The sequence below is a fragment of the Anomaloglossus baeobatrachus genome, chromosome 2 (assembly GCF_048569485.1).
Source record: "Anomaloglossus baeobatrachus isolate aAnoBae1 chromosome 2, aAnoBae1.hap1, whole genome shotgun sequence".
Lineage (NCBI taxonomy): Eukaryota > Metazoa > Chordata > Amphibia > Anura > Aromobatidae > Anomaloglossus > Anomaloglossus baeobatrachus.
The window spans coordinates 612,254,474-612,279,449 of NC_134354.1; positions in this window are offsets into that span (position 1 = coordinate 612,254,474).

Consider the following 24,976-nt stretch of genomic DNA (forward strand, 5'->3'; position numbering starts at 1 on the left):
GTGGAGAAAAAGTGGAGAAAAAGTGGAGAAAAAGTGGAGAAAAAAATGGAGAAACAGTGGAGAAAAAGTGGAGAATAAATGGAGAAAAAGTGGAGAAAAAGTGGAGAAAAAAATAGAGAAAAGGTGGAGAAAAAGTGGAGAATAAATGGAGAATAAGTGGAGAAAAAGTGGAGAAAAAAATGGAGAAAAAGTGGAGAAAAAGTGGAGAAAAAGTGGAGAAAAAAATGGAGAAAAAGTGGAGAAAAAGTGGAGAAAAAGTGCAGAAAAAGTGGAGAAAAAAATGGAGAAAAAGTGGAGAAAAAGTGGAGAAAAAAATGGAGAAAAAGTGGAGAAAAAGTGGAGAAAAAAATGGAGAAAAAGTGGAGAAAAAGTGGAGAAAAAGTGGAGAAAAAAATGGAGAAAAAGTGGAGAAAAAAATGTAGAAAAAGTGGAGAAAAAATTGAGAAAAAGTGGAGAAAAAAATGGAGAAAAAGTGGAGAAAAAGTGGAGAAAAAAATGGAGAAAAAGTGGAGAAAAAATGGAGAAAAAGTGGAGAAAAAAATGGAGAAAAAGTGGAGAAAAAGTGGAGAAAAAGTGGAGAAAAAGTGGAGAAAAAAATGGAGAAAAAGTGGAGAAAAAGTGGAGAAAAAAATGGAGAAAAAGTGGAGAAAAAGTGGAGAAAAAGTGGAGAAAAAAATGGAGAAAAAGTGGAGAAAAAGTGGAGAAAAAGTGGAGAAAAAGTGGAGAAAAAAATGGAGAAAAAATGGAGAAAAAGTGGAGAAAAAAATGGAGAAAAAGTGGAGAAAAAGTGGAGAATAAATGGAGAAAAAGTGGAGAAAAAGTGGAGAAAAAAATAGAGAAAAGGTGGAGAAAAAGTGGAGAATAAATGGAGAATAAGTGGAGAAAAAGTGGAGAATAAATGGAGAATAAGTGGAGAAAAAGTGGAGAAAAAAATGGAGAAAAAGTGGAGAAAAAGTGGAGAATAAATGGAGAATAAGTGGAGAAAAAGTAGAGAAAAAAATGGAGAAAAAGTGGAGAAAAAGTGGAGAAAAAGTGGAGAAAATGTGGAGAAAAAAATGGAGAAAAAGTGGAGAAAAAGTGGAGAAAAAGTGGAGAAAAAGTGGAGAAAAAGTGGAGAAAAAGTGGAGAAAAAAATGGAGAAAAAGTGGAAAAAAGGGGAGAAAAAAATGGAGAAAAAGTGGAGAAAAAGTGGAGAAAAACTGGAGAAAAAAATGGAGAAACAGTGGAGAAAAAGTGGAGAATAAATGGAGAAAAAGTGGAGAAAAAGTGGAGAAAAAAATAGAGAAAAGGTGGAGAAAAAGTGGAGAATAAATGGAGAATAAGTGGAGAAAAAGTGGAGAATAAATGGAGAATAAGTGGAGAAAAAGTGGAGAAAAAAATGGAGAAAAAGTGGAGAAAAAGTGGAGAAAAAAATGGAGAAAAAGTGGAAAAAAAGTGGAGAAAAAGTGGAGAAAAAGTGGAGAAAAAAATGGAGAAACAGTGGAGAAAAAGTGGAGAATAAATGGAGAAAAAGTGGAGAAAAAGTGGAGAAAAAAATAGAGAAAAGGTGGAGAAAAAGTGGAGAATAAATGGAGAATAAGTGGAGAAAAAGTGGAGAAAAAATGGAGAAAAAGTGGAGAAAAAGTGGAGAAAAAGTGGAGAAAAAAATGGAGAAAAAGTGGAGAAAAAGTGGAGAAAAAGTGCAGAAAAAGTGGAGAAAAAAATGGAGAAAAAGTGGAGAAAAAGTGGAGAAAAAAATGGAGAAAAAGTGGAGAAAAAGTGGAGAAAAAAATGGAGAAAAAGTGGAGAAAAAGTGGAGAAAAAGTGGAGAAAAAAATGGAGAAAAAGTGGAGAAAAAAATGTAGAAAAAGTGGAGAAAAAATTGAGAAAAAGTGGAGAAAAAAATGGAGAAAAAGTGGAGAAAAAGTGGAGAAAAAAATGGAGAAAAAGTGGAGAAAAAGTGGAGAAAAAGAGGAGAAAAAAATGGAGAAAAAGTGGAGAAAAAAATGTAGAAAAAGTGGAGAAAAAATGGAGAAAAAGTGGAGAAAAAAATGGAGAAAAAGTGGAGAAAAAGTGGAGAAAAAGTGGAGAATAAATGGAGAATAAGTGGAGAAAAAGTAGAGAAAAAAATGGAGAAAAAGTGGAGAAAAAGTGGAGAAAAAGTGGAGAAAAAAATGGAGAAAAAGTGGAGAAAAAGTGGAGAAAAAGTGGAGAAAAAAATGGAGAAAAAGTGGAGAAAAAGTGGAGAAAAAGTGGAAAAAAAATGGAGAAAAAGTGGAGAAAAAAATGTAGAAAAAGTGGAGAAAAAATGGAGAAAAATTGGAGAAAAAAATGGAGAAAAAGTGGAGAAAAAGTGGAGAAAAAGTGGAGAAAAAAATGGAGAAAAAGTGGAGAAAAAGTGGAGAAAAAGTGGAGAAAAAAATGTAGAAAAAGTGGAGAAAAAGTGGAGAAAAAATGGAGAAAAAGTGGAGCACCCTTTGGTGCCTTTCATGTGGCACTAAGGGGTGCTTAGCTTTGTATTTAGCCAAAAAAATGAAAAAAAAAATGACGTAGGGTTCCCCCTAGTTTTGTAGCCAGCTAGGGTAAAGCAGACGGCTGCAGCCTGCAGACCACAGCTGGCAACCTCACCTTGGCTGGTAATCCAAAACTGAGGGCACCCCATGCTGTTATTTTAAATTAAATAAATAATTTAAAAAAAAAACACGTAGGGGTCCCCCAAAATTGGATTACCAGCCAAGGTAAAGCAGACAGCTGGGGCCTGATATTCTCAGACTAGGGAGGTCCATGGTTATTGGACTCTCCCCAGCCTAAAAATAGCAGGCCGCAGCCGCCCCAGAAGTGGCGCATCCATTAGATGCGCCAATCCTGGTGCTTCGCCCCAGCTCATCCCGCGCCCTGGTGCGGTGGCAAACGGGGTAATATATGGGGTTAATACCAGATGTGTAATGTCACCTGGCATCAAGCCCTGGGGTTGGTGAGGTCAGGCATCTATCAGATACCCGACATCACCAACCCAGTCAGTAATAAAAAAAAATAGACGACAACCACATTTTTATTTGAAGAAACACTCCCCAAAACATTCCCTCTTTAACCAATTTATTAGAATGAAAAACAAATCCAGGTCTGCTGTAATCCAAGGGGTTGCCATGACGATCCACACTGTCCCAGTCAATGAAGAGCAGGATGTTCCCCATTGGCTGGGAGAGCAGTGCAGTGACCTGAGCTAACATCAATGGGTCAGCCCAGGTCACTGCAGGGGATGACAAGTGCTGCTGTCAGCGAGGTACATTACCTGTGCTGATCTCCAGCACTGCTGACAGCCCCTGTCACTGAGTTCAATGACCGGCGCCTTCAGAGCCAAATATCGTGAGAGGCCCGTGACGTCACCGCTAGTCAGTCTCGGGTCGGAAGCGAGAGGTGATGTGACAAGCGGCGGCCATGGAGGACAGTGACAGCGCTGAGGTCGGGATGGCGGGACTTCATCACCGCAGGTAAGCCGAGCGGGACCATGTGTGTGTGTGTGTGTGTGTGTGTGTGTATGTATGTGTACATGCCGCGGGCAGGAGGGGGTGGAGCGAGCTGAGCGGGGAAGTGTGGGCTTCCTGCACGTAACTAAGATAAACATCGGGTTACTAACCAAAGTGCTTTGCTTGGATACCCGATGTTTATCTTGGTTACCAGCTTCTGGCAGGCTGCCAGCGATGGCTCCTGCACACTGTAGCTGTAAAAAGCCCTGCTTTTTGCTGCTAGAACCGTTCTCGAACGTATCTAGAACTATCGAGCTTTTGCAAAAAGCTCGAGTTCTAGTTCGATCTCGAAGAGCCCCCAAAATCACTCGAGCTTAGAACTGGAGAACATCGAACCGCGAACCGCGCTCAACTCTACTCTTAACAGCCAGTACTTCAGTATCCTGACCAACACGATGACTGAACATGCTGTCCTGCTCCTCCTCCTCCTCCTCATCTACCCTGTCCTCTGGCCAGCCACGCTGAACCGAGGATATGACTGGTGTGCATGTCATATCCTCAATTTGGCCGGAGAGTTGCTCCATGTCTTCATCCTCCTCCTCGTCATAGTCCTCCACTGCACGTTGTGATGAGACGAGGCTGGGCTGTGTGTTATCACCCACACCCACTACTGTTTCTTGCTCCAACTCATCGTGTTCCGCCTGCAATGCATCATGTTTGTTTTTGAGCAGAGACCGTTTTAGAAGGCAGAGAAGCGGTATGGTGACACTAATAATGGTGTCATCGCCGCTCACCATCTTGGTGGAGTCCTCAAAGTTTTGGAGGATGGTACATAGGTCAGACATCCATCTCCACTCCTCAGGTGTTATGTGTTGAGTTTGACCCATTTCCCGACGGCTTAGGTGATGCAGGTACTCAACAACTGCCCTCTTCTGCTCACATATACTGACCAACATGTGCAGAGTTGAATTCCAACGCGTGGGGACATCACACACCAGTCTGTGAGCCGGAAGATGCAAACGGCGCTGAAAGCCGGCAAGGCCACCAGAAGCAGTAGGTGACTTTGGAAAATGTGCAGACAGGCGGCGAACTTTTACCAGCAGATCAGACAGCTCTGGGTATGACTTTAGAAACCGCTGAACCACGAGGTTGAGCACATGGGCCACGCATGGAACATGTGTCAGCTGGCCTCGCCTCAAAGCCGCCACCAGGTTCCGGCCATTGTCACACACGACCTTTCCTGGCTTTAGGTTCAGAGGTGTGAGCCAGTGATCTGCCTGCTGTTTCAGAGCTGTCCACACCTCTTCTGCATTGTGGAGTTTGTCACCTATGCAGATTAGCTTCAGCACAGCCTGTTGCCGCTTCGCCGAGGCAGTGCTGCAGTGCTTCCAGCTTGGGACTGGTGTGGAGGGTAAAGTGGATGAGGATGCGCAGGAGGCTGAAGAGCATGACATTCCGGAGCTGTAGAGTGTGGGTGAAACCATGACTGAGGTAGGGCCTGCAAACCTTGGTGTGGGAAGGACGTGTTCCGTCCCTCGCTCAGACTGGGTCCCAGCTTCCAAAATATTAACCCAGTGTGCCGTCAACGAGATGTAGCGGCCTTGCCCACAAGCACTTGTCCACGTGTCTGTGGTTAGGTGGACTTTGGGTGAAACAGCGTTGTTCAGGGCACGTGTGATGTTTTGTGACACGTGGTTATGCAATGCGGGGATGGCACACCGGGAGAAATAGTGGCGGCTGGGGACCGAGTAACGTGGGACAGCTGCCGCCATCAGGTCGTGGAATGCTTCTGTCTCCACCAGCCTAAAAGGCAACATTTCCAGCGCAAGCAGTCACGAAATGTTAGCATTTAGAACTGTGCCATGTGGGGCGTTGGCCGTGTATTTGCGGCTGCGTTCAAAGGTTTGCTGAATGGATAACTGAACGCTGCGCTGGGACAAGGACGTGCTGGATGATGGTGTTATTTCTGCGTAGGCAACTGCAGGTGCAGGACCGGAGGAGGCTTGTTTGCAGGCAGCATTGACAGGGGATTGGCTCGCATGCACAACAAGCGAAGACGTAGCAGTGACATCAGCAAGCACTGCTCATCGACTCTGTTGTACTTCCCACAAAGTCGGGTGCTTGGCTGACATGTGCCTGATCATGCTGGTGGTGGTCAGGCTGCTAGTTTTGGTACCCCTGCTGATGCTGGCATGGCAAGTGTTGCAAATGGCCTTTTTAGAATCATCTGGAGCCAACTTAAAAAACTGCCAGACTCAGGAAGACCTAACATTTGTACAGGCACCTTGTGTTGTGTTGTTGTTCCGGGGAACGGTTGCCTGACTACTGCCTGGAGCCACCACCCTGCTTCTTACTGCCTGTTGGGATGCTACGCCTCCCTCCCCCTGTGCACTGCTGTCCTCGCTCTACATATCCTCCTGCCAGGTTGGGTCAGTTACTGGATCATCCACCACGTCGTCTTCCTCTTCCGCACCCTGCTCCTCTTCCTGACTTCCTGACAATTGTGTCTCATCATCGTCCACCCCTTGTTGAGACACGTTGCCAACTTCGTGAGAACGTGGCTGCTCAAATATTTGGGCATCTGTACATACGATCTCCTCATGACCCACTTCAACAGGAGCTGGCGAGAGACCAGAATGTGCGAATGGAAACGTGAACAGCTCTTCCGAGTGTCCAAGTGTGGGATCAGTAATGTCCGAGGACGTGTACTTAGCCTTGTGGTAGGAAGGAGGATCAGGTTCTGAAATGTGCGGTGCAGTATCACGGCTACTGACACTTGACCGTGTGGAAGACAGAGTGTTTGTGGTGGTGCCAATCTGACTGGAAGCATTATCCGCTATCCAACTAACAACCTGTTGACACTGGTCTTGGTTCAAGAGCGCTGTACTGCTGCGGTCCCCAAGAATTTGGGACAGGACGTGCGAGCGAGTAGTTGTGGCCCTTTGTTGTGGCGAAATTAGAGCTTGCCCACGACCTCGGCCTCTGCTTGCACCACCATCACGTCCACTTCCTTGTTCGTTGCCAATGCCCTTGCGCATTTTGCAATGCTGTGCTGACGTGTATTCACTAGACTTGTGCGTTATATCCAAGTTTGTGCAAAATGCACACAAGTGCACCTGTACGCTGCCACCGACAGGCACACACGTGCGGTTTTTAAATGCAAGCACGGACGCACTAAGAACCTAACAGGTTTTTAGGAGCGACAATTACTGAGAAGTCTGACACTATCAGACACTGCTGACTGACGTGTATTATTCACTAGACTTGTGCGTTATATAATAGTTTGTGCAAAACGTGCACCTGTACGCTGCCACCGACAGGCACACACGTGCAGTTTTTAAATGCAAGCACGGACGCACTAAGAACCTAACAGGTTTTTAGGAGTGACAATTACTGAGAAGTCTGACACTATCAGACACTACTGACTGACGTGTATTATTCACTAGACTTGGGCGTTATATACTAGTTTGTGCAAAACGTGCACCTGTACGCTGCCACCGACAGGCACACACGTGCGGTTTTTAAATGCAAGCACGGACGCACTAAGAACCTAACAGGTTTTTAGGAGTGACAATTACTGATAAGTCTGACACTATCAGGACTGTTTTAGACTATGTTCCCCCCGGTCCAGATATGATGAAGCCTGGTATACGGTCACCACTAGGAATGGCTATATACCCTGCCTGCCTGCCTGTATACAGCAACAATAGTCCTGAGAAGGACTCTGCTACTGTACTCCGACCTGGCTATACCCTGCCTGCCTGTATACAACTATAATAGTCCTGAGAAGGACTTCTGGTCACACTGTTTGCAGCCCTGCTACAGAAATAACTATAAAGGGCCGCAAACCTTTCCCTGAAGCAGCAACACTCTCCCTGCACTGACTGTCTGGATGGTTGTGTGCAGAGCACAGCGCGCCCGCCGGTATAAAGGCTCGGTCACGCTGTGCAGGCCGGCCAATCACTGTAATTCCACAACTAACAGGGCTGTGGCATTGCAGTGGTCTGCCAGCCAATCCCTGCATGAGGGCTGGCTCTCAAAAGAGCGCCAACATGCAGGGATGAAGACCACGAGTACAGCACGAGAATCGCGAGATTACTCGGTCCCCGCCGAGTAGCCCGAGTACAGTGATACTCATGCGAGTACCGAGTAGTGACAAGCATACTCGCTCAACACTAATGAGTATATGTCCTTGTCACTTACCCATGTGTTTGTGTTGTGTTGTGAGTTGTTTGTCACCTTTTGGACACCTTTGAGGGTGTTTTCTAGGTGTTTTTATGTGTTTGTGATTGCCTGCCATTGTTTCCTATGCGGTTCGAGTTCGGTTCGTCGAACGTTCGCAGAACTGAACTCGAACGAGACCTCCATTCGACGAACCGAACTCGAGCCGAACCACGGCCGGTTCGCTCATCTCTAGTCCTGTGTATATTCTAACATCGGTAAACTACCAGTATTTTAAGCATATTTCAATTTAATTTATTGTAAAGCACACAATACAAACATAAAAGTGATAAATGATAAAGAACAAAGAAAAGTAAATAATATTTAATAAAGATCAAAATTAGAGAACACTCTCAGATACTTGGAAGTTATTAGTGTTAATTAGAGATGAGCAAGCCTTTAAAGGCTCGAGTTCGGTTCGTCGAACGGAGGCCGCGTTCGAGTTCGGTTCGACGAACCATTCAACGAACCTCTCGAACACCATTGAAAACAATGGGAGGCAAACACAAACACATTAAAACACATTATAAATGTACACATACAGTTAATAAACATTGCCATAACACTTACAGGTCCCCACGATTCATCCTGCACTCTGTCTTTTGCCACTTTTCCTTCCGATAATCGCTGCATCCTCCCGGATAACAGCACTAATGATAGGACCTATCGTGACGTCAAAATAGCATGTGACCAGTCACGTGTCTATTATCTCATTGGCTACAGACTGGTCACATGGCTAGACGTCATGCTAGGTCTTGTCAGTGCATCTCTCCGATTCGCGGTGCTCGTTTGCGCATCCCCATGTACCGGCGAGATGCTCTGGCACATGGTCGGCTCCCCGTTCTGCTTCCCCTTTCCGTTATTCACCGGCTGCCACAGCCGGTCAATAACGGAGATCACCGTTGCTATAGCAACACGCTTGCCAGCGGTGACGTCGCCCCTTATAGTCTGCAGTCTCTGCTACTCACGTCACCGCTGACAACCCGCAGCCTCTGCTCACTCACTGAGTGATTAGACTGCACGGGAGCAGCAGCGTCTTCCTCCCATGCAGCGCTGTGTGATGTAGCAGAGCTGCATGGGTTGAAGGAGAAAGAAGACAGAAGACCATAGATTGTGGTAGGATGCGAGGAGGTAATGAACATGGAGTCTCTAAGTGTCTCTGTGTATTTATTTCTATTAAAGTATTTTTTCTCTGTGTGGTGTCTTTTTTTTTAACCCTTTATTGGAGATTCTTAATGGCCGGGTCAAACTTACCTGACATTAAGAATCTCTGACTTAATACTAGCTAGTAAAACAAAGCTAGTATTAACTCATTATTACCCAGCAAGCCACCCGTCACCAGGGCAACTGGAAGAGTTGGGTAGAGCGCCAGATGATGGCGCTTCTATGAAAGCGCCATTTTCTGGGTCGTCTGCGGAGTGAAATTCCCAGCAGAGGGGCCCAGAAAGCTCGGGCTAACCTGTGCTGCGGATTCCAATCCCCAGCTGCCTTTCCAATCCGGATCCAATATCATCTGATTGGTTTGCTGGAAGGCAAAGCGATCAGATGATGTGTCAGGTTCAAGGGCCTGAATCACATGACACAGCAGCTGATTGTATAAACGGCTTTTATACAATCAGCTGATGCATCAGTGCAAAAAAAAACAAGACAAACTACACACTTCAGTGCCGACTCCTGTCCGACAGCATCAGATGATAGTTTAGCCGGGAGGTAAAAAGTCGGCCACACCGCTCAACTTATAGTGTCAGATGATTCCGTCAGGTGACCCATCAGCTGATCATCGCCAGGTCTGAGAAAGAGAGAGAGAGAAAGAAGAGAGAGAGAAGATAGAGAAAAGATAGAGAAAAGAGAGAGAAAAGAGAGAGAGGAGAGAGAGAGAAGAGAGAGGAGAGAGAAGACAGAGGGAGAGAGAGAGAGAGAGAGAAGAGAGAGAAGAGAGAGAGGAGAGAGAAAGAGAGAGAAAAGAGAGAGAAGAGAGAAGAGAGAGGAGAGAGAGGAGAGAGAAGAGAGAGAAGAGGAGAGAAGAGAAGAGAAGAGAGAGAGATCTACATCCCAACCATCATAACCCCCCAGGGATATACTCAGAGACTGCTTGTCCCTATTAGAAAGTGAGTTTATTCAATTCAAAGAAGAATTTCAAAGAAGTCAAGGTGAGAAAAATGCAAATGACCAACTGAGGGGGGAAATATCAATGGTGAAAACAGACCTGTGGGAATTGCAAAGGTCACTTTAAGGGCTGCAGGAAGAAAAAGCATACCTCAAAGAAGAAATAACCCAGCTAAAATCCTCAACCCTGCAACAAAAAATAGAGAGTGCACCTCAAAGAAAAGCACTCCCCCAAAACAAATGCCTGCACCAACTACTCTGGTGCCAGATGTATCACAGGCCTGCAACAACCTCAGCCAGATGGACTTTACACACAACCCCAGCAATAACAATACAGCCCCACCATCACAGCAAATCAGGGTATCCAACACCCCTGGACCCAACAATACAAAGGAAACCCCTACCATCAACCCCGGCAACGAAAATGCAGCCCCATCATCACAACAAACAAGGGCAACCAACACAAAAAGAGCCAAAACACAGAAAACAAATGGCCCAAATAAAACACTGGATCCTGACATAGTCCTAATAATAGACTCAAACGGGAAGAATCTGGACACTAAGAGACTGTTTCTGAGGGCTCGGGTTATAAAAATTCGCTGCTCAACGATTCCACAAGCAGAGGAGGTGATCAGTAACCCATATTTCACAGAGCCCACGCACCTCATACTACACACCGGTACAAACGATATCCACCAAGAGACAGTCACAAAGGACCTATCAAAACTCGCAATAGCAGCCCATCAAAAATTCGCCAGAACCAAAATAATCCTGTCTGCCCTGCTTCCAAGGAAAGATATACACCAACAAATAACCCAGAAAATCAACTCAGAGCTGGCCGCCAATATTACCTCAACACCAAACATACAGCTGGCAAGACACCCTGAAATAACGCTTCATCACCTCTATGACGACAAACACCTCAATAAACAATGAGTCAGTCATCTAGCAAAAGAGCTAAAGTCCATGGTTATAAACAGACATCCAAGACCACAAGCAAGACGCCCACCAAACAGATGGCAGCCCACAGAGATCCCTGAAGAGAGTCCACAGAGATGGCAGAAATACACGAGACCACATGCCCCATAATGGAAATACAAAGCAACAGAGGGCAGCAACATGGAAGAAATAAGGACATTGCTCAACACATTGTGCAGCAAAGTTTTGGGACACTACTAAAATATGCCACCCAAACCCACCACTAAATCCGGTTATGTCCTATGAAAATCTATCCTTCCTCATTATAAGGTTTATCGACTAAATATGACATCCTTAGTAATCAGAAGCTGGAACATTCAAGGATTGAATGCCTCAGCTTTTGGTTCCAAAACAAATGACCCAGACTTCAAACAAAAGCTAAAGAACATTGACATCCAGATCCTCCTGGAGATATGGGCGCAGACAGAGGAGGAATCTCTCGCACCCATGGGATACAGGCAATTTTCTGTCTCCGCCCAGAAAAACAAGAACACCAAACAGGTCCGCTGCTCAGGGGGAATACTAATATGGTACAAGGAGGAGATCCAAGAACATATCAAGGCAATAAAAAGAGGAGAAAGACATATCTGGAGGAGGATAAGCAGCTCCATCCTCACCTCTCAGCAGGACATCTACTTCTGCACAGCCTACATCCCTCCATACTTTAAATTGGACATCTACGAGGAACTTCAGAGGGAGGCTGGCCAATTCCAGTCCAAAGGTAAGGTGCTCATCTGTGGAGACCTGAACGCCAGGACAGGTACGGAGAAAGATTACCTGTCACCTGATGGAAACGCATACGTCCTGGGAGATGAGCCCTTCTACAGAGACTCAGAACAGACAACAAGAAACAGCTACGACAGAGTGGTGAATAAAAGCAGCAGAACCCTGCTGAACCTGTGCCGGAGCTTGTGGTTGTATATAGTGAATGGGCGCATCAGGGGTGACTTATTAGGGAGATTTACACTAAACTCCCACGTGGGCAGCAGCCATAGCAAACATAGACCCAGCAAACATAAATGCCTTCATAGTCACCCCTGACACCCACATGTCAGACCACAACCAGACACTGCTGTATTTGAAATCCACAGACAAGTCACCGACACAAAAGCCTCACTTGAGCTGTCTCCACAACTTGCCACCATCCTTCAAGTGACCCAAACAGTTAGCCATTGAATACACCAACATGACCAACAGAACAGAGATTAAAGAGCTGCTTGTAAACTTTCACACAAAATCCTATACATCAAACCATCAAGGGGTCAACCTGGCAGTAAACGACTTTAATAACATCCTATATACCATGGCAGAGCTAGCAGGCCTCAGAAGGACCAACTCCAAGAGACCTACAAATAAACAAGGCCAAAAATGGTTCGACAAAGAATGCAAGACACTGCGCAACTCTCTAAGGGCAGCCTCAAATCAAAAACACAGAGACCCCGACAACAAGGAGCTAAGAGCAGTCCATGACACCCTACAGAGGCAATACAAGCAAACCCTCAAGGAGAAAAAACTAAAGCACATCTCCCACAAACTGCAGCAGCTCGAAGATTCCCTTCAGGACAACTCATTCTGGGAGACATGGAGCCATATTGGTACAAATCCCAAACACAGCATCCTCCACATTCAAAATGGCAACATCTGGCACAGCTACTTCAAGGGCCTCTACAAGAATATCCCAGAAGAAGACCTAATCCCAAAACAGGAGTATCTAACGACTAAACTGAGGGACATGGAGGAGACAATCAAGGACTTTCAAAATCCTCTGGACATACCAATCAGTGTGCTGGAAATAAAAGACAGAATCAAACTGCTAAAATGTAAGAAGGCCGGGGGCAGTGACGGCATCCTGCCAGAGATGATCAAATACAGTTCCCCAGACATTCATGCAGCACTGGCAAAACTATTCACCCACGTCCTGAGTGCCGGCTACTTCCCTCAAAGCTGGAATCAAGGTTTAATAATGCCCATCTACAAAAATGGAGACCGACATGATCCAGCAAACTACAGAGGGATCTGTGTCAACAGCATTCTGGGAAAACTGTTTAACAGCATCATTAATAAAAGGATTATTGCCTTCCTCATCCAGGGTGACATCCTTAGCATAAGCCAAGCTGGGTTCATGCCAAACCAGTGCACCACCGATCACATCTACACCCTGCACAGCCTCATCAAGACCCACGTCCACAGCAAAAAACAGGGGAAAATATTTGCATGTTTCGTGAACTTCAAAAAGGCATTTGACTCAGTGTAGCACCGTGACCTGTTCCTGAAACTTCTGGAGAGCGGGATATGTGGCAGAACCTACGACGTGATCAAGAGCTCATACACTGAGAATCGGTGCAGCGTGAAAGTGAACGGGAAGAGGGCGGCTTTCTTCCGACAGGGCCGTGGGGTCATACAGGGCTGCAGCCTGAGCCCAACTCTATTCAACATCTATATAAATGGACTAGCAACAGCTCTAGAGTCCTCCTCTACTCCAGGCCTCAGTCTGCATGACCGAGAGGTGAAGTTCCTGCTGTACGCAGACAACCTCCTGCCACTCTCCCCAACCGAAAGAGGCCTCCAAGATAGCCTGCCAGTACTGGAAACATTCAGCACCACATGGGCGCTTCCCATCAACCAAAAGAAGATTAATGTCATGGTGTTTCAGAAGAGGAACCAGAATAAAATACCCACTCCCTCCTTTACATTAAATGGCTCCACTCTGGAGAAGACCAGCAACTATACCTACCTTGGTCTGGAGCTAAGCAATAACGAGAGCCTCAAGCAAGCAGCAGAAGCCCTGAAAGGAAAAGCATTCAGAACCTTCTACGCCATCAGAAGACAACTGTACCACCTCAAACCACCTGTGAGAGTCTGGCTCAAGATATTTGACAGTGTCATCACCCCTATACTGCTGTATGGCAGCAAGGTATGGGGCCCAGCGACCTACCCAGACCACACAAAGTGTGATTCCAGCCCAACCGAAGTCTTCCACATAGAGCTCTGTAAATATCTCTTCGAAGTCCATCGCAGCACCTCAAACATAGCCTGTTGAGCAGAGCTGGGCCGATTCCCTTTATGGCTCAGTATACACAAGAGGGCGCTATCACACCAGGCGCACATACAGAACAGCAACCCCAGCTCCTACCATCATAAAGCCCTGCTGAGCCAGAGCCCAGAGCAAGACAGGAACCCCGGCAGCCAGTCCAGCCAAAGTCAGCAACGCAGCCTGACAAAAGCCCAAATAAAGAGATCTCAGAGAGGTGGAAACAGGGCAGCACCGACAGACATACTGTTACGTCCGGGTGGTGGAAACTCTGGACCGTACACCAGTTTCCCCTGAGGAGGCAGCCAGGCCGGTCACCCCGCCAGAGGATCTTGATGCACGGCAGCCGAAGCACTATTGGTAGCCAGACAGTCCATAGGGGAGCTGGAAAGGTGGATGTTGCTGAACACACGGAGTTCTGGACGGTAGTCCGGGTGACGAGGCTCAGGGTCCAAGACCGGGTTGAAGGGTCAGGCGGGATCCGGAACCTGCTGAGCGATGAGACGGGTCACCCAACGGGGCCAGGGACTGGAGACTGGCGGAGCTGCAGAGGTGGTGGAACATCCGCCGTAGTCACCGTCAGGAATGGACGTGGTTTGAAGCGGCTGGCGTGGCAGGACAGGCTCTGTGAGACAGACAGGGTTAATTACAGGGAAAAGCAATACGGGGACCTGAACTCCTAGGTTACTAAACACGTAGAACAGGCCCCGCCCACCAGGAAAGAGAATCCTAATATACCCTGTACCTGTCTATGCAATTTCCTGTTTCTAGGTGCTGGCCCTTTAAGAAAGGGTCAATGACCGCGCGCACGCCCTAATGCGCATGCGCGAGGCCCGTGTACCAGAAGCCAGTCCAGGGAGCGGTGCAGAGGAAGCAGGAGTGCCCGGCTGAGTGTCCCACGTCGCAGAGGAGCGCCGGGAGCGGGGAGCTGGACGCATGGAGGGCGCAGGCGAGGAAGAGGAGGCCGGGACCGGAGTGGTGAGCAGGGGACGCCGCCGGGGAGCGGGCCATGGGGACCGGGAAGCGTGACAGTACCCCCTCCCTTACGCCCCCCTCCCCGCAACCGGGACAGGAAAGCATGAATCAGAGGAGTGCCAACATTCTCCCGGGGCTCCCAGGACCTATCCTCGGGACCATAACCCGCCCAGTCCACCAGGAAGTATTGCCGACCTCGCACGGTCTTCATGGCCACGATATCCCTTACCGCATAGATGTCATCGTCAGCGATAGGAGCAGGAGCAGGACTGGCAGCAGCGGAGAAGGGACCAAGGACGACCGGCTTGAGCAAGGAGACATGGAAGGAGTTGGGTATCTGCATCGTGGCCGGGAGCTGCAGTTTGTAGGAGACTGCATTGATCTTGCTGATGACTTCAAACGGCCCGATGTAACGAGGACCCAACTTGTACGAGGGTAACTTCAATCGGACATACCTGGATGCAAGCCAGACCAGATCACCTGGGGAGAAACACGGGGGATCCAGGCGCCTCTTGTCCGCATGTTTCTTCATCCACAAAGAAGCACGTTCTAGGGAAGACTTGACAAAGTTCCATATAGTTGAGAAGTCCCGAACCAGAGCATCTGCTGCGGGGACATCGGAAGCCGAGGATACTGGCAACGGGACAGAAGGCTGAAGTCCGTAAACGACCTGGAAGGGAGAGCTGGAGGTGGACTCGCTGATGTGTTGGTTGTGGGAGAATTCAGCCCAAGGTAGGAGCGTGGACCAATCGTCATGATGGATGTTGACGTAGTGGCGCAGGAAGGAGGTCAGGATCTGATTGACCCGTTCCACTTGGCCATTCGACTGAGGATGGTAGGCAGAAGAAAAGTCCAAGGATACTCCCAGATGTTTGCAGAGAGCCCTCCAGAAGCGCGAGGTAAACTGAGTTCCTCTGTCGGACACAATGTGTGCGGGGAAGGCATGCAATCGGAATATGTGCTGTATGAAGGAGTCAGCTAGCTCCTGGGCAGAGGGCAGCCCGGCCATGGGAACGAAGTGAGCCATATTTTAGAAGCGATCCACCACAACCCATATGACCGTGTGTCCGGAGGATAAGGGTAAGTCCGTAATGTAGTCCATTGCAATATGTTGCCACGGAACGGAAGGAATGGGCAGAGGCAGAAGACGTCCATATGGTAGGTGCTTGGGTGTCTTGTTTTGGGCACAGGATGGACAGGCTGAGACGAAGGTTGCGACGTCTTTACGGAGGGACGGCCACCAGTAGTGACGGACAATCGTACTCCAAGTCTTCTTCTGACCAGCATGGCCGGCGATCTTCGAGGCATGGCCCCAGTGCAGGACTCTCTGTCTGTCAGTATCTGAGACATAGGTTTTCCCAGGGGGTATCTGAGTTAGAGCGACAGGAGTCACCGGAATGACATTCCTGGGGTTGATGATGGGCTGGAATGTCTCCTCCTCCAACTCCACGGGCACGAAGGACCTGGACAAAGCGTCTGCCCGCACGTTCTTATCCGCAGGCCGAAAATGGAGTTGGAAATCAAAGCGAGCAAAAAACAAGGACCACCGGGCTTGTCGCGGGTTCAGTCTTTGGGCTGACCGCAGGTACTCCAGATTCTTGTGGTCCGTGTATATGATAACAGGGTATACTGCTCCCTCCAAGAGGTAGCGCCATTCCTCCAAGGCCAGCTTAACGGCCAGTAGCTCCCGATCCCCGATGGTGTAGTTGCGTTCGGGTGGCGAGAAGCTCTTGGAGAAGAATCCACAAGTGACCATCTTTCCGGAGGAGGAGTTCTGCATCAACACTGCCCCGGCTCCTGAGGAGGAGGCATCCACCTCTAAGATGAACTGTCGGTTCAATTCAGGGCGATGGAGAACCGGGGAAGAAGCAAACACCTGTTTCAAGGAGCGGAACGCGGCATCGGCCGCTGGTGGCCAGTCCTTAGGATTAGCTCCTTTCTTAGTCAAGGCAGAGAGAGGCGCAGTCAAGGCAGAGAAGTGCAGGATAAATTGACGATAATAGTTCGCAAAGCCGAGAAAGAGTTGGATAGCCTTCAGTCCGGAAGGAGGAGGCCAGTTGATGATGGCAGACACTTTCTCTGGGTCCATCTGCAGGCCAGTGTCCGAGATTACATAACCCAGGAAGGGAAGAGACGATTTTTCAAAGACGCACTTCTCGTACTTGGCGTACAGACGGTTCTCTCTAAGCCTCTGGAGAACTAGCTGCACGTTCTCTCTGTGGGTCTGTAGGTCCGGAGAGAAGACCAGGATGTCGTCCAAATACACCACGACACAGACATAGAGGAGATCTCTGAACACGTCATTCACCACTTCTTGGAAGACTGCCGGAGCATTACACAGACCAAAGGGCATGACACAATACTCGTAGTGCCCATCCCGAGTGTTGAATGCGGTCTTCCATTCATCTCCAGAGCGAATGCGAACCAGGTTATAGGCCCCACGGAGGTCCAACTTGGTGAATACACGAGCTCCTCGGAGCCGATCGAATAGTTCGGGGATAAGTGGCAGAGGGTATTTGTTTTTTTACGGTGATCTGGTTTAATCCCCGGTAGTCAATGCAAGGGCGCAGATCACCTTCCTTCTTCTTGACGAAGAAAAATCCTGCTCCGGCAGGGAACGAAGATCTCCGAATGAACCCCTTAGCCAGGCTCTCGGTGATATAGGTAGACATAGCCCGTGTTTCAGCAGGGGACAAGGGGTATATCCTTCCTCTAGGAGGCGTAGTTCCTGGCAGTAAATCAATGGCACAGTCGTAGGGACGATGAGGCGGTAGTACCTCTGACTCCTTTTTATCAAAGACGTCCGTGAAGGACCAGTAGGCAGAAGGCAGTCCTGGTAGAGACTCTGGAACCGGAGGTCGTCGGATGGGCTGGATGGATTTCAGACATCTCTCATGACACGAGGAGCCCCGTCGGGTAATGTCACCTGTACTCCAGCTGACCGACGGTTCGTGTGCCCGTAACCATGGGAGTCCCAGCAGGATCTGATGAGACATGCGCGGGAGGACATAGAAGGTGATCTTTTCGGTGTGCAGAGCACCGATCCATACTTCCACAGGCTTGGTGATCAGTGAGACGGTGTCAGAGAGGGGTCTCCCATCTACAGAGGCGATTACCAGCGGTTTTTCTAGTGGGAGGACAGGTACCTGGTACTTATCCACTGTGGCCTGCTGGATGAAGTTGCCTGCTGCTCCGGAATCGAGATACGCCTCTGCCGTGAACCGGGTCTCTTCTGTAGTGACTTGAATAGTCCAGGTAACGGAGTCTGAGAGAGTCCCAGCACCTAGGGTGGCCTCTCCTACCAAGCCTAGGCTTTGGAGTTTCCCGGCTTCTCGGGACAAGAGCGTAGCAGGTGTGTGCCATCACCGCAGTAGAAGCAGAGACCCTTTGCTAGTCGTTCTGCTCTGCGTTGCTCAGACTGCCTCAGGCGGTCAATCTGCATGGGCTCGTAGGTAGACGCGCCAGGTGATGCCAACTGGGGAGCGATGGACTTCTGGGGTGGGGAGGAGTGCCTTATCGGACGCCTTTCGCGGGAGACCTCTTTGGATCGTTCCTGAAAGTGAAGATCCACTCGAGTCGCTAGAGCAATCAGGGCATCCAGGGTGGAAGGCACGTCATGACCAGCCAGCTCATCTTTAATACGACCCGAGAGTCCCTCCCAGAAGGCGGCGGTTAGGGCCTCATTGTTCCATCCTAGTTCCGAGGCCAAGGTCCGGGCTCGTCAAAGGTGCTACGAAAAGCCTGCAGGAACTCCTGGATGTCGGTGGTTACCGGATCCTCCTTCTCCCACAAGGGATTCATCCAGGCCAGTGCCTCTACCTCTAGATGGTACATCATGAACGCGACCTTGGCTTGGTCAGAGGCAAAAAGGTGCGGCAGCAGCTTGAAGTGGAGGGAGCATTGATTTATGAATCCCCTGCAGGTCTTGGGATCTCCGGCGTACCGGGGTGGTGAGGCCAAACAAAGTTTGGAAGCATCCGAGGAGGCTGCCACGGGAGCTGCGGCTGTGGATTGTGCAGTGGAAACCTGAGATGCCAAGGACGTGGCCGTTGCTTGTAGCGTGTTCAGGCGGGTATCCACAGAAGACATGAAGGACAGCATGCGGGTCTGAGTCTCGCGCTTTCGTACGAGTTCCTGCTGCAAGGCCACTAGTGCTTCGGCGGGATCCATGGCCTGTTCTAGCTGTTACGTCCGGGTGGTGGAAACTCTGGACCGTACACCGGTTTCCCCTGAGAAGGCAGCCAGGCCGATCACCCCGCCAGAGGGTCTTGATGCACGGCAGCCGAAGCACTATTGGTAGTCAGACAGTCCGTAGGGGAGCTGGAAAGGTGGATGTTGCTGAACACACGGAGTTCTGGACGGTAGTCCGGGTGACGAGGCTCAGGGTCCAAGACCGGGTTGAAGGGTCAGGCGGGATCCGGAACCTGCTGAGCGATGAGACGGGTCACCTAACGGGGCCAGGGACTGGAGACTGGCGGAGCTGCAGAGGTGGTGGAACATCCACCGTAGTCACCGTCAGGAATGGACGTGGTTCGGAGCGGCTGGCGTGGCAGGACAGGCTCTGCGAGACAGACAGGGTTAATTACAGGGCAAAGCAATATGGGGACCTGAACTCCTAGCTTACTAAACACGTAGAACAGGCCCCGCCCACGAGGAAAGAGAATCCTAATATACCCTGTACCTGTCTATGCAATTTCCTGTTTCTAGGTGCTGGCCCTTTAAGAAAGCCCTAATGCGCATGTGCGAGGCCCGTGTACCAGAAGCCAGTCCAGGGAGCGGTGCAGAGGAAGCAGGAGTGCCCGGCTGAGTGTCCCACGTCGCAGAGGAGCGCCGGGAGCGGGGAGCTGGACGCATGGAGGGCGCAGGCGAGGAAGAGGAGGCCGGGACCGGAGTGGTGAGCAGGGGACGCCGCCGGGGAATGGGGAGCGGGCCATGGGGACCAGAGAGCGGGGCACGGGGACCGGGAAGCGTGACACATACAAGCCGCGGGAGAACAGACAGTGCCAGCACTGCCAGCAGGGGGCTCTGGAGGACGAGGTGCATTTCCTCTCCACTGTAACAAATACTCAGCAGTGAGGGCCTCCCACTTACAGAAACTTACCACTCATACCCTGGAATTTCCATCCATGGACAAGGAGATGAAACTCTGCATCCTACTGGGGAAGAGGAATCAATGGTGGAGATCGCCGCCCAATATGTCACCACATGTCATAAGCTGAGGGGACCATAAGGCTGCTAAAAGGACTTACTGAGCCCAAATTGTGCCCCCAACTCCCCATAACCCTGATCCCCTCCCACCACACTTACTGTATTTCTCTTGCTTTGGCAATACTAATTGTATTTTGGTCCTGCCAAAAAGCATATTTGAATTTGAATTTGAATTTGAGAGAGAAGAGAGGAGAGAGAGAGAAGAGAGAGAAGAGAGAAAAGAGAGAGGAGAGAGAGCGAGAGAGATAGAGAGAGAAAGAGGGGGGAAGAGAAAAAGAGAGACTGAGAAAAAAAGAGAGAAAGAAACAGAGAGAAAAAGAGAGAGAGAGGAGAGAGAGAGGGAAGGGGAGAGAGCAAGAGAGAGAGAGAGAGAAAGGGATAGAAAATGAGAGAGAGAGAGAAAGAGAGAAAAAGAGAGAGAAAAGAGAGAGAAAGAGAGAGAGAGGAGAGAAGAGAGAAAGAAAGAGAGAAAAAGAGAGAGGGAAAAGAGAGAAAAAGAGAGAGAGGAGAGAAGAGAGAGAGGAGAGAGAAGAGAGAGAGAAGAGGAGAGAAGAGAGAGAGGAAAGAGAGAGAGAAGAGAGAGAAGAGAGAGAGAAGAGAGAGGAGAGAGGAGAGAGAGAGCAAGAGAGAGAGAGAAAAAAAGAGAAAAAGAGAGACTGAGAAAAAGAGAGAAAAAGAGAGAGAGAGAAGAGAGAAGAGCAATGCAGCCTCATTCCGTGTACTGCTCCGATTTTAGAGGTGTGTCCCGCAGCTCAAAGCTGATGTCCAGCTCCTCCCCTCAGTGCATAATTAAATTACATTATAATTATAAATATATAATAATTATAATTTAAAATTAAAAAAAATAAAAAAATAAATAAATAAATTCTTTACCGAGACCAGTAAGAGAACTCGTGAAGTTATGCTTGTTAGGCAAGCACTCTATCCACTGAGCTACTGCCTCTAACAAGAAAGCTAGGCAGATTTCGTAATCTTGAAGTCTGCATTGCTGAAGTCTCTGCTGACCGCGTTATTCACTTCATTGCTACGTGGAGCTGATACAGAGCACTCGTGTTCTGTAGCAGAGCTGACAGTGTCGTGTGGATTACGTCGGAGCTGGAGGAGTATTTGGGGATTTTAATAAAATGGTGAAACAGGGTGTTTTTTTGTCTTTTATTCCAAATAAAGGATTTTTCGCTGTGTGTGTTTCTTTACTTTCACTTTCAGTTTAATCATGGAATGTATCTCGGGGCATGATTAAACTCATTATTACCCCGATTGCCACCACACCAGGGCAATTCGGGATGAGCTGGGTGGAGTCCCAGGACTGTCGCATCTAATGGATGCAGCAATTCCAGGTGGCTGCTGGGTGATATTGGTAGGGTGTTGGGCTCCCCATAATGTGGCGCTCCCCATCCTGACAATACCAGCCTCCAGCCATGTGGCTTTATCCTGGCTGGTATCAAATATGGGGGGAACCGCATTTTTTTTTATTATTTATTTATTTATTTTACTGCACAATATCATTTAAAATTAAAAATAAAAAAATAGAAAAAATAAATAAATTAAATTCTTTACTGGGCCCGAGACTAGAACTCGTAAAGTTATGCTTCTTAGGCGAGCACTCTATCCACGAGCTACTGCCTCTTATGATAAAGATAGGCATATCTGGTAATCTTGATGTCTGCATTGCAGAGTGAAGTCTCTGGTGACAGCGCGATTCACTTCATTGCTACGTGGAGAGGACAAAGCGCGATCGTGTTCTACTGTGCTGCTGCATCTTCATGTAGCAGAGCTGACAGTATTGTGGGGATTACGTCGGACCTGGATGTGTATTTGGTGATTAATAAACTGGTAAAAGAGGGTGTTTTTTTGTCTTTTATTCCAAATAAAGGATTTTTCACTGTGTGTCTTTCTTTACTTTCACTTTCAGTTTAATCATGGAAGGTATCTCGGGGAGACGCCAGGCATAATTAAACTCATTAATACCCCGATTGCCACTGCACCAGGGCAATTCGGGATGAGCTGGGTGGAGTCCCGGGACTGTCGCATCTAATGGATGCATAATTCTGGGCGGTTGCTGAGGGATATTGTTAGGCTGAAGGGCTCCCCATACCATGGAGCTCCCCATCCTGACAATACCAGCCTCCAGCCGTGTGGCTTTATCCTGGCTGGTATCAAATATGGGGGGAACTGCATTTTTTTTTTTATTATTTATTTATTTATTTTACTGCACGATATAGACCTGCCCGCCGGCGGCTGTGATTTGTTGCAGTCAGACAGCTGTCACTCATCGTGGGGGCGTGTCTTACTGCAACCAATCATGGGCGCCGGTGGGCGGGCAAAGCACGGAATACCTGATTGAATAATGAAGCGGCAGCCATTTTCTAAAGAGGAAAAGACGACGCAGATTTCTGACAGCCGTGCAGCGACATGCCTGTGATCGATGAGTAGGAAAGAGAGAGGGATTGTGCTGGGGACGCAGGACGCATGCAGATAGCAATGTGTGCACATTGCCTTACTGTGAAAAGCCACGTTTTTGTTGATCAAACCGTTCTCGAACCTAACTTGAACTCTCGAGCTTTTAGCAAAAAGCTCGAGTTCGAGCTCGAGCTCAAACACCCCCCAAAATCACTCGAACATGAAATTGGCGAACCTCGAGCCTCGAACATCGCTCATCTCTAGTGATGTCCAGTGGCCACAGATATGCTGAAGTCATTCAAAGCAGAGGCCTGTACACTTTTTACTAATTGATGACTGTTGTTACCTTCAGAAAATGTAGTTATAATCTTTCTCTGTGCTACAATCATTATTGTACTCTGCTTATGATCATCACATTTTAGGCAAAATAAAGGTTTTATGTTGAGAAACTTTGGATCTTTTATAAAACACTGTTCTAGTGGCATGGTGAGCCAGGTTTCTATGATGGCGAGGAAGGAAAGTTTGTTAGTGAGGAAAAGATCATGAATGTAAGAAAGTTTGTTGCAGATGGAGCGAGTATTCCATAGAGCTCCTGTTAGTGGGACTGGGGGAGCGGCGGTTGGGTGGATGGGTATGAGGTTAGAGAGGTTGCGAAAATTTGTGATAGGTTGTGGATTAGGGTTTGAAGTGACAATTGGGATGTAGTGAGGAGGACCAGGATTAGGAGAGATGTCTCCAGCAGTGAGGAGAAGCAGTGAGAGTGTTAGTAGGTGGGAGCAGGAGAGGCCATGAGGTGGTTGTGTGTGTCTGGGGATATCCTAGCTATACTTTATCTATCATCTATCTAGATCTCAACCAAATAGCAGCAAAGCTTAATTTGGTGCAAAAATCCCATTGTTTATGCAAAAAAATCCAGAAAAGGAGGCAGTACATCCAGTATGGTAAAAAAGTGTTAGAAATCTTTATTCGCTCATACTAGGTTGTCTCTTATCTCTCTCTATAGAGAGTTAAGGTACTGTCACACATAACGAGATCGCTACTGAGATCGCAGCTGAGTCACGATTTTGGTGACGCAGTAGCGATCCCGTTAGCGATCTCGTTATGTGTGACACCTACCAGCGATCAGGCCCCTGCTGTGAGATTGTTAGTCGTTGCCGAATGGTCCAGGTCATTTTCTTCAAAGGCGATGTCCTGCTGGGCAGGACACATCGCTGTGTTTGACACTGTGTGACAGGGTCACAGTGACTGCTAAGATCGTTATACAGGTCGCTACAGCGACCTGTATTGTTCCTGAATCGCTGGTAAGATCTGACTGTGTGACATCTCACCTGCGACCTCCCAGCGACTTACCTGCGATCCCTATCAGGTCGCATCGTTTTCGGGATCGCTGGTAAGTCGTTGTTTGTGACTGGGCCTTTACTCATGGTGAGAAAAGATACACAGCTGAAGCAAAGCTGCTGTGGGTAAATAAAGCATCCAAACACTTTTTTTACATTTTGAATCTGTTGCCATATTATTTCAATATCTATCTATCACCTATCACTCTTTATTGTTATTTAAGGGGATTTTTAGTGTTGACATAAAAGTCTGCAGTTAACTTGTTAATCATCACAGCATGCCTGGAACCCGATATCAGGATTCTCCAGTGACGGGAACACCACCAGTACGCAATGTGCATAATCCCAACCACATTCCGCCTACAAGTAAATTGAATGATTCTACTGACATCTCTTCAGAATGTGGCTAGGAGTATGCAGATGGCATATTTCAAGTCACATGATTGCACAATTATGCGGCAGACACCGGAGAATCCTGAGATTGCCTGCTAGGCGCACTGTGAGGATTCAAAAGTCTGAAGTCACAAGAACTGACTACTGACTTTCATACCAACCCTTGACAAACCCCTTGAAAGGGGTTGTCCAGTCTTATAAAAAAGTTTGTTTCCTCTCTATATGGTTGCAGACTTGTAAATCCTCCCAGTGCACACAGCACACAATGTGAGGATACTCCAGTGTCAGTGGTGAGACTGAGCACTCAGCATGAGATATAAATACTCCCTGCCACATTCCAACTAGATAATTGTGGCTTGTAGTATTTGTATTGAGTGAGGCACGTCTAATTGGAATATGGCAACATGACCTCCAGGTCTTACTGCTAGCACCGGATAATCCTCACAGCACGCACTTTGACCAATGTAAGGATTCACAAGTGTGCAGTCACATAGAGTGAGTGAAGACTTTCATGATAAGCCTGAAAATTTACTTTAATATTATTTGGTACATAATCATACATATTACATAAATCATATATGAACAAAAATCAAGCTAGAAACTGATTTGAAGACAATTTCATTATAGCATGATCACATTACTATCCAGCTTATGTCCCAAATACTAATGAGCTTTTTAAAGTTTATAGCATATGGGGTTGTCACAGATGGACAACACTCTGCTGCCAAAATAATAAAACCATATGACAACTGCTCTAGAAGTTACAGGCTGTAAACACAATAGCCAATACTGAATTTCAAGCGTTAGTCAGATGGCATTGCTGGCCTTCTGTAGCCTGGAATGCAGGACCTGGGATGTTATCCAAGCATGATGCTACTTTG